This window comes from Narcine bancroftii, chromosome 2 (genome assembly GCF_036971445.1).
Source record: "Narcine bancroftii isolate sNarBan1 chromosome 2, sNarBan1.hap1, whole genome shotgun sequence".
NCBI classification, from domain to species: domain Eukaryota; kingdom Metazoa; phylum Chordata; class Chondrichthyes; order Torpediniformes; family Narcinidae; genus Narcine; species Narcine bancroftii.
The window spans coordinates 100,775,312-100,786,000 of NC_091470.1; positions in this window are offsets into that span (position 1 = coordinate 100,775,312).

Genomic DNA, 10,689 nt, shown 5'->3' on the forward strand with positions numbered 1-10,689 from the left:
TAGAGAATGGAGAATGGCTAGCACCCTGTAACAAGAGGTGTGCAGAAAGAGATGAGAAGGCATTTCCTTAAGGTTATGGAACATATGGGATCCTATTGTAGATGTGGTCAACAAAACCAGATTGAGGGGATAATTTCAAAAGATAGATCAAATCCTGTCATATTAAATTTGCTGAATGCACTAGGACAGGGAAGAAGAGGCAGATTCTCTGGATAACAATGATATGGGCTACATAAATATCAATTTGATCTCTTACATTTACCTGCATCCTGGGATTGTCCTGTATTCTGGTACAAGAGAGGAACATATTTTGATTGTTGATTTCCAGGACAACTGGCAAATTATTCTCACTGGCAGTTGCTTAGTAATACCTCACATTCAGCCTTACTGTAAGCCATAGGAGAAATATTTTAGCACTCTAATCAAATACATAAAAGATCATATAAGTTCTTTATGGGGAATATGACTAAGCTGTACATGGTCAATGTTAGCTGATTCAACTACTGGAGTAAGACAAATAATTAATCTACACTCAAATAGGGGCTGTGCAATTATCTATTCAATTATCCTGTATAATTTGGCTAAGTTTCATGTGCCCTCTCCTGTTAGTTGTATGACCATCCGGAGGATGTGCAATTGTAAAAGAAATTCCCTTAAAAGAGGAAGTCGATGTCCAATGAAAGGAAATTAAAGAGAATTCCTCTTAATGTGAGATCTTCTCCCCAGTTCACCTTTAGATACTTCTGCCAATCTTCCATTACGCTGGACAACAAAGATTTTTCTTACTGAACACTTTTCGGTGTATTTCATGGATTTTTGGCCACTGATCACAAAAATCACCTTAAAATTTTCCTATAACCTTTTTTTGTGATTTGTTGTCATATTTTTAACATGTTTCATGCAGACAAAACCATGAAGTGTAAAATGTCATTGAAAATTAATTTTCTATTATTAATTGTTAATGGAATTAATTTATTTTGAGCTGTGGGTGTTTTGGGTGAGAGGCCGCCACTAACACCAATTTGACCATTGAGTTTATTCCAAATTTTAATAATATGTTTTAGTAAGGCGTGTTCCTTAGGACCAAATTTAGAATTCCATTTATATATATGAAATTTTCTGCTATCTTCTCACCGACTTTATGCAGTTCCAATTTTACCCAAGAAGGATTGTCTCCTCCATCAAAGAGGGAGGTGACGAACTTCATTTCTCTTGTATTTTTTTAAAGCTAGGGTGCTTTTATCCTCCCAGATCATAATTCCAGGTTAATTTATCGATAGAGACTCTGGGAAACTTACCCTTCCACAGAAACTTCCTCATATATTTATTTAAATTCTGAAAGAATTGTTGTGGTACTAAAACAGGTGGGTTTTGGAAAAGATATTGCAATTTAGGCAATATGTTCATTTTAATACAATGAACTCTTCCAATCAAAGTAATTGAAAGAGTTATCCATTTATTTAAATCATCCTCAATTTTCTGAAGCAAGGTAAATAATAAAATTCTAGAAACTTGGTCTCACAGTGGGATCAAATATTTTGAACATTGTTTTGAGCAGTGACAATTTATGGCATTTCAACAAATCAGGATAAATCTGGAGTTTTAAATACATCCTTTTTCAGCTATCTTCAGTTAAGATCCTATTTAAGGGATAAATTAGGTCCAGCTCTAACCTTACCGCAATGTAGTGAAATAGAGACTCGGGTTCAAAAGGGGATCACAAAGAAAATTATCTCAAAAATGTATTCTTTACTTCAGGTGGAAGCTCGTAAACAAGTCAAGGGGTAGATAAGTCAAGAGAGAGATGGGAATCATATTTGGGAAAAGAAATTGATCCATTTTGCTGGTCTGACCCATGTTGGGACAACATGAGCAATACAATTAATATAAGTTATAGGCTGGTGCAATATAATTGTTTTTGCATCAGCTGTACCTTACTCCACAAACAGTAAATACATTGAAATCTGAATGATCCAATTTATATTTATGATGCAGCCAAGATATAGGGTCTTTTCTGCATTTGACCTGGTCATGCCCTAAAGTGAGATCCTTCTAGGAAGATTTGAGGAATCTCTGAAACAAATTACCTCAGGTGCCAGAATTGTTTTTATTGGGGAAATTTAGCAGATATAAGACCAAAAATGAGGCTGTTGAAATATCAATTAAAATTTGTTAAACTCACTTTAGCGGTGGGCAGGAAATGCATAGCCATTACTTGGAAATCTGATTCTAATCTGAGTCTGACACATTAGGAGTCAGAAATGCATAGTTGTGTTCCCCTGGAGAAGATCACTTACAACCTCAGAAATTGTTGCAACATTTTTAAGAATATGGAACCCGTATTTGAGATATAGGGGGAGGTTAACATTTGATGATTTCCCCCCACCTCCCCCCCCACCCCCATGGTCTCCAATACCACTATCTCCAGTATCCTTAGTGATGTTTATGTCAAGACATTTATCCCTTAAGGGAGGAAATAAGCTCTGGATGAATTATGTAATGCTTCATCTGTACTTAATTAATGTTTTTGGAAAACAGATTATTTTGTCACATTTTATGGGAGAATTACCTCTTCTTTTTCATTTTTCCTTTTCCTTTGGGGAGGGGTCTTTCTCTTTTTCTTTTTTCTCTTTTCCTTTTTTTCTGTTTCCTACTGTAGTCAACACTTTCCTTATTCTATTATATCCTCATTTCAAGCTATCATCTTCCAAAGCATGAGCTGCAATATTTCAAATTTTGATCTCTAATCCAATAAATCAAACTCTGTGGAGTTTTAATTTGTTGAGAGAACAGATAAACATCTTGCATAGCTTCACAACAAGACTTTCATAACAGTGAATAACAAAGCATTTACTGTGTAAAGATAGTCCTTTAGACTCTAATTACTCAAAAGTTATCATAACAAAAGCGATGACTAAAGATTGCTTTCAAAACAATGATATATAGAGATAAACAATGAAAATTTTTTCATGCTCATGCTTCCTTCACATCTTATAGAAAGAGTGGCAAGCAGTTAGCCTGGGTGGATATTATCACATAGTCACTATGGTAACACTACAAACAATAGTTTTCTTAAAGAGATAGGCACAAAATGAACAGAATCAAAAACACATAGCAAGATCAAAATAAATCCTCCAAAGGGGACAAGGAGCACCCAATGATTTTCTAGGCCATATTGAGTTTAGGGGGGTAGTTTGAAAACCACTGGTACCGCAAGGCAGACAGATTGGCCATCAGCAGGAATTGCCAGGCACCTCTTACAGTCAGAGAAAGATAAGCAAAAGAGAATTCTCCCAGAGTCACTGAATGTCTGTGGATTCACCTCCAGCATTCCCTCAGCCTCCAAAACCACTGCCAATACTTATTGTCCATCCTTGATTGAACACGAGCTGAAAAGTCATCCATTTTGGGCTTTAGCTTCACATGGAGGGCTTTCTTTCTTCTTTCCTACAATACAATGGATTTTGGGATGACCAAAATATGACATCTGTGGACCTTGGCACTAGTGAGGTAAGGGGTGCTTGACCCAAGTGGATAGTTCGGAAGGCTGTGCACTCCTTCCACAGTTCACTAGACCTCTGAAGCAGATGAAAAGTCAATGTACTGTCGTTCAAAAAATAAGGTTTTGGATACTTTTGGTTCCGGTGTGGACATGTGTAGTTTCTCATTTGTTCTGTACATTAAGTCCACTCCAGTGGGAAGCTTGTTGGATGTGGGGTTCAGCAACAGAGTTAGGACAAGTGAGAAAAATGTTGAGGCAACGAAGCAGCTTTTATCACATTCTGCACAGAAATTGAGTCTAATCTAGACTCATTAGTTGAGGTGGTGATCTACATGTGGTGCTACCACTATGTATATAGTGGTATGTATGTACTGTATGGGCTAGCCCTCCCCCTGAACCTGTGACTTCTCCCTCCCAGATATCCCCATAAAGGCTGTTATGCCCAAACCCTGCCTCAGTATCTGCCTTGGAACTGGACCAGCGACATGCAAGCTATGCTGACACCGTTAAATCATTAAAATTTATTAATCACAACTTTCTGTCTGATTGTGGTTAATTGGTAGTACAATTTAATCACCTTAATTTTAGACCATGGACAAGCTAATGCAGGCGGATAGATTAAACACCAACCCCAAGGATCTTGAAACCTTGACTAAATTCGACTAGTGGGTGCAGTCTCTTTTTTTTTAAATTTTTTATTTTTCACACTATAAACCATATTGACCAAGATACATACAGACATTTTTTCTCTTGAATATATGCAGTCTCACTTTCTCCCCCTTTTTCCCCCTCCCTTCCCTCCCTCCCTCATCCCCCTCCCATTCACCCGAAGTTCAATCTATAAGATACATTAAACCCGTTAAACAATGTTGTCACTTAACAAAAATAAACAAGAAATTTTACTGAGTTAGTTCTTTTCGTTATCTTCTCCTTCTGTCATTTTAGGTGGTGGAGGTCTGTGGTAGGATTTCTCTATTGTGTTTCATGTATGGCTCCCATATTTGTTCGAATATTGTGATGTTATTTCTTAAATTATGTTATTTTTTCTAATGGAATTCATTTATTCATTTCCATGTACCATTGTTGTATTCTCAAGTTGTCTTCTAATTTCCAGGTTGACATAATACACTTTTTTGCTACAGCTAGGGCTATCATAACAAATCTTTTTTGTGCTCCATCAAAATCGAATCCAAATTCTTTATTTCTTATATTACTTAGGGGGAAAATCTCTCGGTTTTTTGGTATATTGCTTTTTGTAATTTTATTTAATATCTGGTTTAGATCTTCCCAAAATTTTTTCACTTTCTCACATGTCCAAATTGCATGAACTGTTGTTCCCGTTTCCTTTTTACAGCGAAAACATCTGTCTGATACTGTTGGGTCCCATTTATTTAACTTTTGAGGTGTGATGTATAACCTGTGTATCCAGTTATATTGTATCATGCGTAACCTCGTGTTTATTATATTTCTCATAGTTCCGGAGCACAGCTTTTCCCATGTTTCATTCTTTATCTTTATGTTTAGATCTTGTTCCCATTTTTTATTTAGGTTTACAGTTTGTTTCCTCGTTCTCCTTTTCTTGCAGTTTGATGTACATGTTTGTTACAAATTTTTAAATTATCATTGTGTCTGTAATCACATATTCAAAATTGCTTCCTTCTGGTAATATCTGATTGTTTCCCAATTTGTCCTTAAAGTAGGTTTTCAGTTGGTGATATGCAAACATTGTATCGTGAGTTATATTATATTTATCCTTGATTTGTTCAAAGGATAATAATCTATTTCCCAAAAAACAATTTTCTATTCTTTTGATCCCTTTTTTCTCCCATTCTCTAAAGGAAAGGTTATCTATTGTGAAAGGGATTAGTTGATTTTGCGTCAATATTAGTTTTGGTAGTTGGTAATTTGTTTTATTCCTTTTTACATGAATCTTCTTCCAAATGTTGAGCAGATGATGCAATACCGGTGAATTCCTATGTTGCACCAATTTTTCATCCCATTTATATAGTATATGTTCAGGTATTTTCTCCCCTATTTTATATAGTTCTAATCTGGTCCAGTCTGGTTATTCCCTTGTTTGATAAAAATCTGATAGGTATCTTAATTGTGCGGCTCTATAATAATTCTTAAAGTTTGGTAGTTGTAAGCCTCCTTGTTTGTACCATTCTGTTAATTTATCTAGTGCTATCCTCGGTTTCCCCCCTTTCCATAAAAATTTCCTTATTATTTTCTTTAACTCCTTGAAGAATTTCTCTGTTAGGTGAATTGGTAATGACTGAAATAGGTATTGTATCCTTGGGAAAATGTTCATTTTAATACAGTTTATCCTTCCTATCAGTGTTAGTGGTAAGTCTTTCCAATGCTCTAAGTCGTCTTGTAATTTTTTCATTAATGGATGATAATTTAGTTTATATAGATGGCCGAGATTTTTATTTAGTTGTATACCTAGGTATCGCATTGCTTGTGTTTGCCATCTAAATGGTGATTCTTTCTTAAACTTTGTGAAATCCGCATTATTCATTGGCATTGCTTCACTTTTATTTGCGTTGATCTTGTACCCCGATACTTCTCTATATTCCTTCAATTTCCTATGTAATTCTTTTATTGTTTCTGGTTCTGTTAAGTATATTATAACGTCATCTGCAAATAGACTGATTTTATATTCCTTCTCTTTTATTTTTATCCATCTTATTTTATTTTCTGTTCTTATCAGTTCTGCTAGTGGTTCTATAGCTAACGCGAACAGTGAGGGAGATAATGGACATCCCTACCTTGTTGATCTGCTTAAGTTAAATTGTTTTGATATATATCCATTTACTGTCACTTTCGCCAATGGCCCCTTATATAATGCTTTAATCTAATTAATATATTTCTCTGGTAGGCTGAATTTTTGTAGTACTTTGAATAAATAATTCCATTCTACTCCGTCAAAAGCCTTCTCTGCGTCTAAAGCAACCGCTACTGTTGGAGTTTTATTTCCTTCTACTGCATGAATTAAGTTAATAAATTTACAGATATTGTCCATTGTTTGTCTTTTTTTTAATAAATCCAGTTTGGTCTAGATTTACTCTTTTTGGTACATAGTCGGCCAATCTGTTTGCTAATAGTTTAGCTATTATATTATAATCTGTGTTGAGTAGAGATATTGGTCTATATGATGCTGGTGCTAGTGGATCTTTCCCTGTCTTTGGTATTACTGTAATTATTGCTGTTTTGCATGAATCTGGTATGTTTTGTGTTTTATCAATCTGGTTGATTACTTGCAGGAGGGGAGGAATTAATAAGTCTTTAAATGTTTTATAGAATTCTATTGGGAGTCCATCCTCTCCTGGTGTTTTATTGTTCGGTAGTTTTTTTTAATATCGCCTGTAATTCTTCTATTTCAAATGGTTTTATTAATTTATTTTGCTCCTCTTTGTAATTTCGGTAGTTCAGTTTTAGTTAGAAATTCATCTATTTTGTCTTCTTTCCCTTCGTTTTCAGTTTGATATAGTTGTTCATAGAATTCCCTGAAGTTTTCATTGACCTCCGTTGGATTATATGTAATTTGTTTGGCCTTTTTCTTTAATGCCAATACCATTCTTTTAGTTTGTTCTGTCTTAAGCTGCCACGCTAGAATTTTGTGCGTTTTTTCTCCTAGCTCATAATATTTGTTTTGTCTTCATTATGTTCTTCTCCACCTTATATGTTTGTAGTGTTTCATATTTTATTTTTTTGTCTGCCAATTCTCTTGTTTTAGTTGTATCTTTCTTTATTGCTAATTCTTTTTCTATATTTGTTATTTCCCTTTCCAACTGTTCTGTTTCCCGATTGTAGTCCTTCTTCATCTTGGTTACATAACTTATTATTTGCCCTCTGATGAACGCTTTAATTGCGTCCCATAGTATAAACTTATCTTTCACTGATTCCGTATTTATTTCAAAGTACATTTTAATTTGTCGTTCAATTAATTCTCTAAAATCCTGTCTTTTAAGTAGCATGGAGTTTAATCTCCATCTATACATTCTTGGTGGGATGTCCTCTGGCTCTATTGCCAATAACAGGGGTGAGTGGTCTGATAATAGTCTAGCTTTATATTCCATTTTCCTAACTCTCCCTTGAATGTGGGTTGATAACAGGAATAGTTCTATCCTTGAGTATGTTTTGTGTCTACCCAAATAATATGAATATTCCTTTTCCTTTGGGTGTTGTTTCCTCCATATATCCAAAAGTTTCATTTCTTGCATCAATTTAATTATAAATTTGGTTACTTTATTCTTTCTGTTAGTTTTTTTTCCCAGTTTTATCCATGTTTGAGTCCAAATTAAGGTTAAAATCCCCTCCTATAGTATGTTCCCTTGTGTATCTGCTATCTTCAAAAAGATATCTTGCATAAATTTTTGATCTTCTTCATTAGGCGAGTATACATTGAGTAAATTCAAAACTTCTGAATATATCTGACATTTTATCATTACATATCTCCCTGCTGGATCTATTATTTCCTCTTCTATTTTGGTTGGTACATTTTTATTGATTAATATAGCTACTCCTCTGACTTTTGAATTATATGATGCAGCTGTTACATGTCCTATCCAATCTCTTTAATTTCTTGTGTTCCACTTCAGTTAGATGTGTTTCTTGTACGAATGCTATATCAATTTTTTCTTCTTTCAATAAATTTAACAGTTTCTTCCTTTTGATTGGGTTATGTATTCCATTAATATTTAAAGTCATATAGTTCAACATAGTCATTTCATACTTTGTTTATCTTTCATTTCCATTTCCTCCCTTCTTATACATTTCTGCTTTCTTTTTTTGAACACATTATAAGACAACATTTCTAAAACAAAATATTTCCACTATTCTCATATCTAAAATTCCTTTAACCCCAATAGTCCCTCCCCTTTCTGAGTTGCCCTTTGTCCCTTGTCGGGCAACCAAATCTCCCCTCTCCATTTGGATTTGTGAATCCGCTCGCAAGCGTCAACTGATTTCGCAGTGACTGTTATTCTTCCCCACCCAGCCCCCCCAGAAAAGATTTTAATCTTCATATATAACAAAGGCCACTCTCTTAATTCCCTCCTTACTTCCTTTCTTCCCTTTCTTTCCCTTCTTAGTTCTTACTTATACTCTATTTTTATATATATATAGTTTGTTGTCATTTTTGTTCTTGTTACATCTCTTCATCTCTCTGTCTGTTTTGTAGTTGTTCTGCAAATTTTCGTGCTTTTTCCGGATCCGAGAATAGTTTGCCTTGCTGCCCCGGGATAACTATTTAAAGTACCGTTGGGTATTTTAACATAAATTTATAACCTTTTTTCCATAGGGTCGTTTTTGCTGCATTAAACTCCTTCCTCTTCTTCAGGAATTCAAAACTTATATCTGGATAGAAAAAAATTTCTTGACCCTTGTATTCCAGTGGTTTTTTGTCTTCTCTTATTTTTTTCATTGCCTTCTCCAATATATTTTCTCTTGTTGTATATCATAGGAATTTTACTAGAATGGATCTTGGTTTTTGTTGTGGTTGTGGTTTAAGGGCTAATGTTCTGTGTGCCCTCTCTATTTCCATTTCTTCCTGTAATTCTGGTCTTCCTTGGACCCTGGGATCCATTCTTTTATAAATTCTTTCATATTTTTGCCTTCTTCATCTTCCTTAAGGCCCACTGTCTTTATATTGTTTCTTCTATTATAATTTTCCATTATATCTATCTTCTGAGCTAACAGCTCCTGTGTTTCTTTATCTTTTTCAGATTCTTCTAATTTCTGTTTTAAGTCATCTACCTCCATTTCTATGGCTGTTTCTCGTTCTTCCACCTTGTCCAATCTTTTTCCTATATCTGTCATGATCATCTCTAATCTATTCACTTTTTCTTCTGTACTTTTTATTTCACTGAATTCTTGTGTCTGCCATTCTTTTACAGTTTCCATATATTCTTTAAAAAAAAATGTCCATGTACTTGCCCTTCCCTTCATCTTCCATTTCTCTGTGTTCTCCCTCCTCTTCTTCTGAGTCCACTCCAGGATCTGTGTCCTTTACCTCTGTCTCTTCTGTTTTTCTTGTTGGGTTGTTTATTTTATTTTGTTGGGTATTTTTGTTCTTATTTTTATTAAAAGTGTCTTGGTGTTGGTCTTCTTCCTCTGAGTTGGTCATCTGTTGTTTCTTTGATTTCCTATTTTTATTCTCTTCCTTCTTGTTCCCGTTATTTTCTATGTTTTCCTGTTGAGAGTCTTGCTGTCATGTTATACTTGTCTGTTTTGGCTGTGGAGATTTACTCCTCAGCTGGTTCCCCCTCCCGTCGGTGTTGTTTTTGTCTTGTGCTTCGCGCAAGACCTCGGGGAGCGGGCTTCTCTCTCCACAACGGGCCTCCTCATACCGGTAAGGCCTTCACCTTCCTCCTCCGACGTCCTTCCTTCTTTTTTCTTCCCGTTGTTTTTGGTTTTTCATTCTTTGCTGCCATTTTCGCTACACTTTCACTTTCAGTTTGTTATGATTTCTGTGTTAGTGACTTTGTTTTTTCTCTACCTTTTTTTTAACTTTTCTGGAGAGGGCTGGAGTTCCCCTACCGGCCACTACTCCATCACGTGACTCCCCCCCGGGTGCACTGTCTCAACTCATTCATGAGGCGCAATGACATGCTGAGCGAAGAAGACGAGAGTAGTGCTCTTCGGTCAAGTTGACCACAGGGCTTTCCAAGTGATAAGAGATTTTACTACTTACTCTGAAGTGATGGAGGTCCTGCAGAAGCAGTACTGGGCCCCAACGAACATCACATACACACGATTCCTCCTGGGCAGCCGAAAACAAGCGCCAGTTGAATCAATTGATAAGCAGGCCCTGTGGCAGTTGGGGGCAAGCTTACAAATGCTGAGAAGTCTCTGCTGATGCCTACCTCGGCCTAATACTGGACGCGGGCATGGTCGGGTTCAGCTCTGACTACATCACTCCTAGAAAAGGATGATTGGAGCCTGCAGGAAGTAGTGGACTTGGCTAAATCATTGGAGACAGCGCAATGAAGCACTGAAGCATTCTCTTCAGGTAACGTGGCCGCCGCATGGGCGGGGTCCCACGTCTCTGCCACCTCTTCTCTGCAGTGCGGCTCATCGTTGTTACTGATGAGGCCAACTACTGTCATGTCATCTACAAACTAGATTACACCATTGGTTCTGGATCTGGCGATGCTGTCGTTGAGCACACAGCCCTGAGGTAC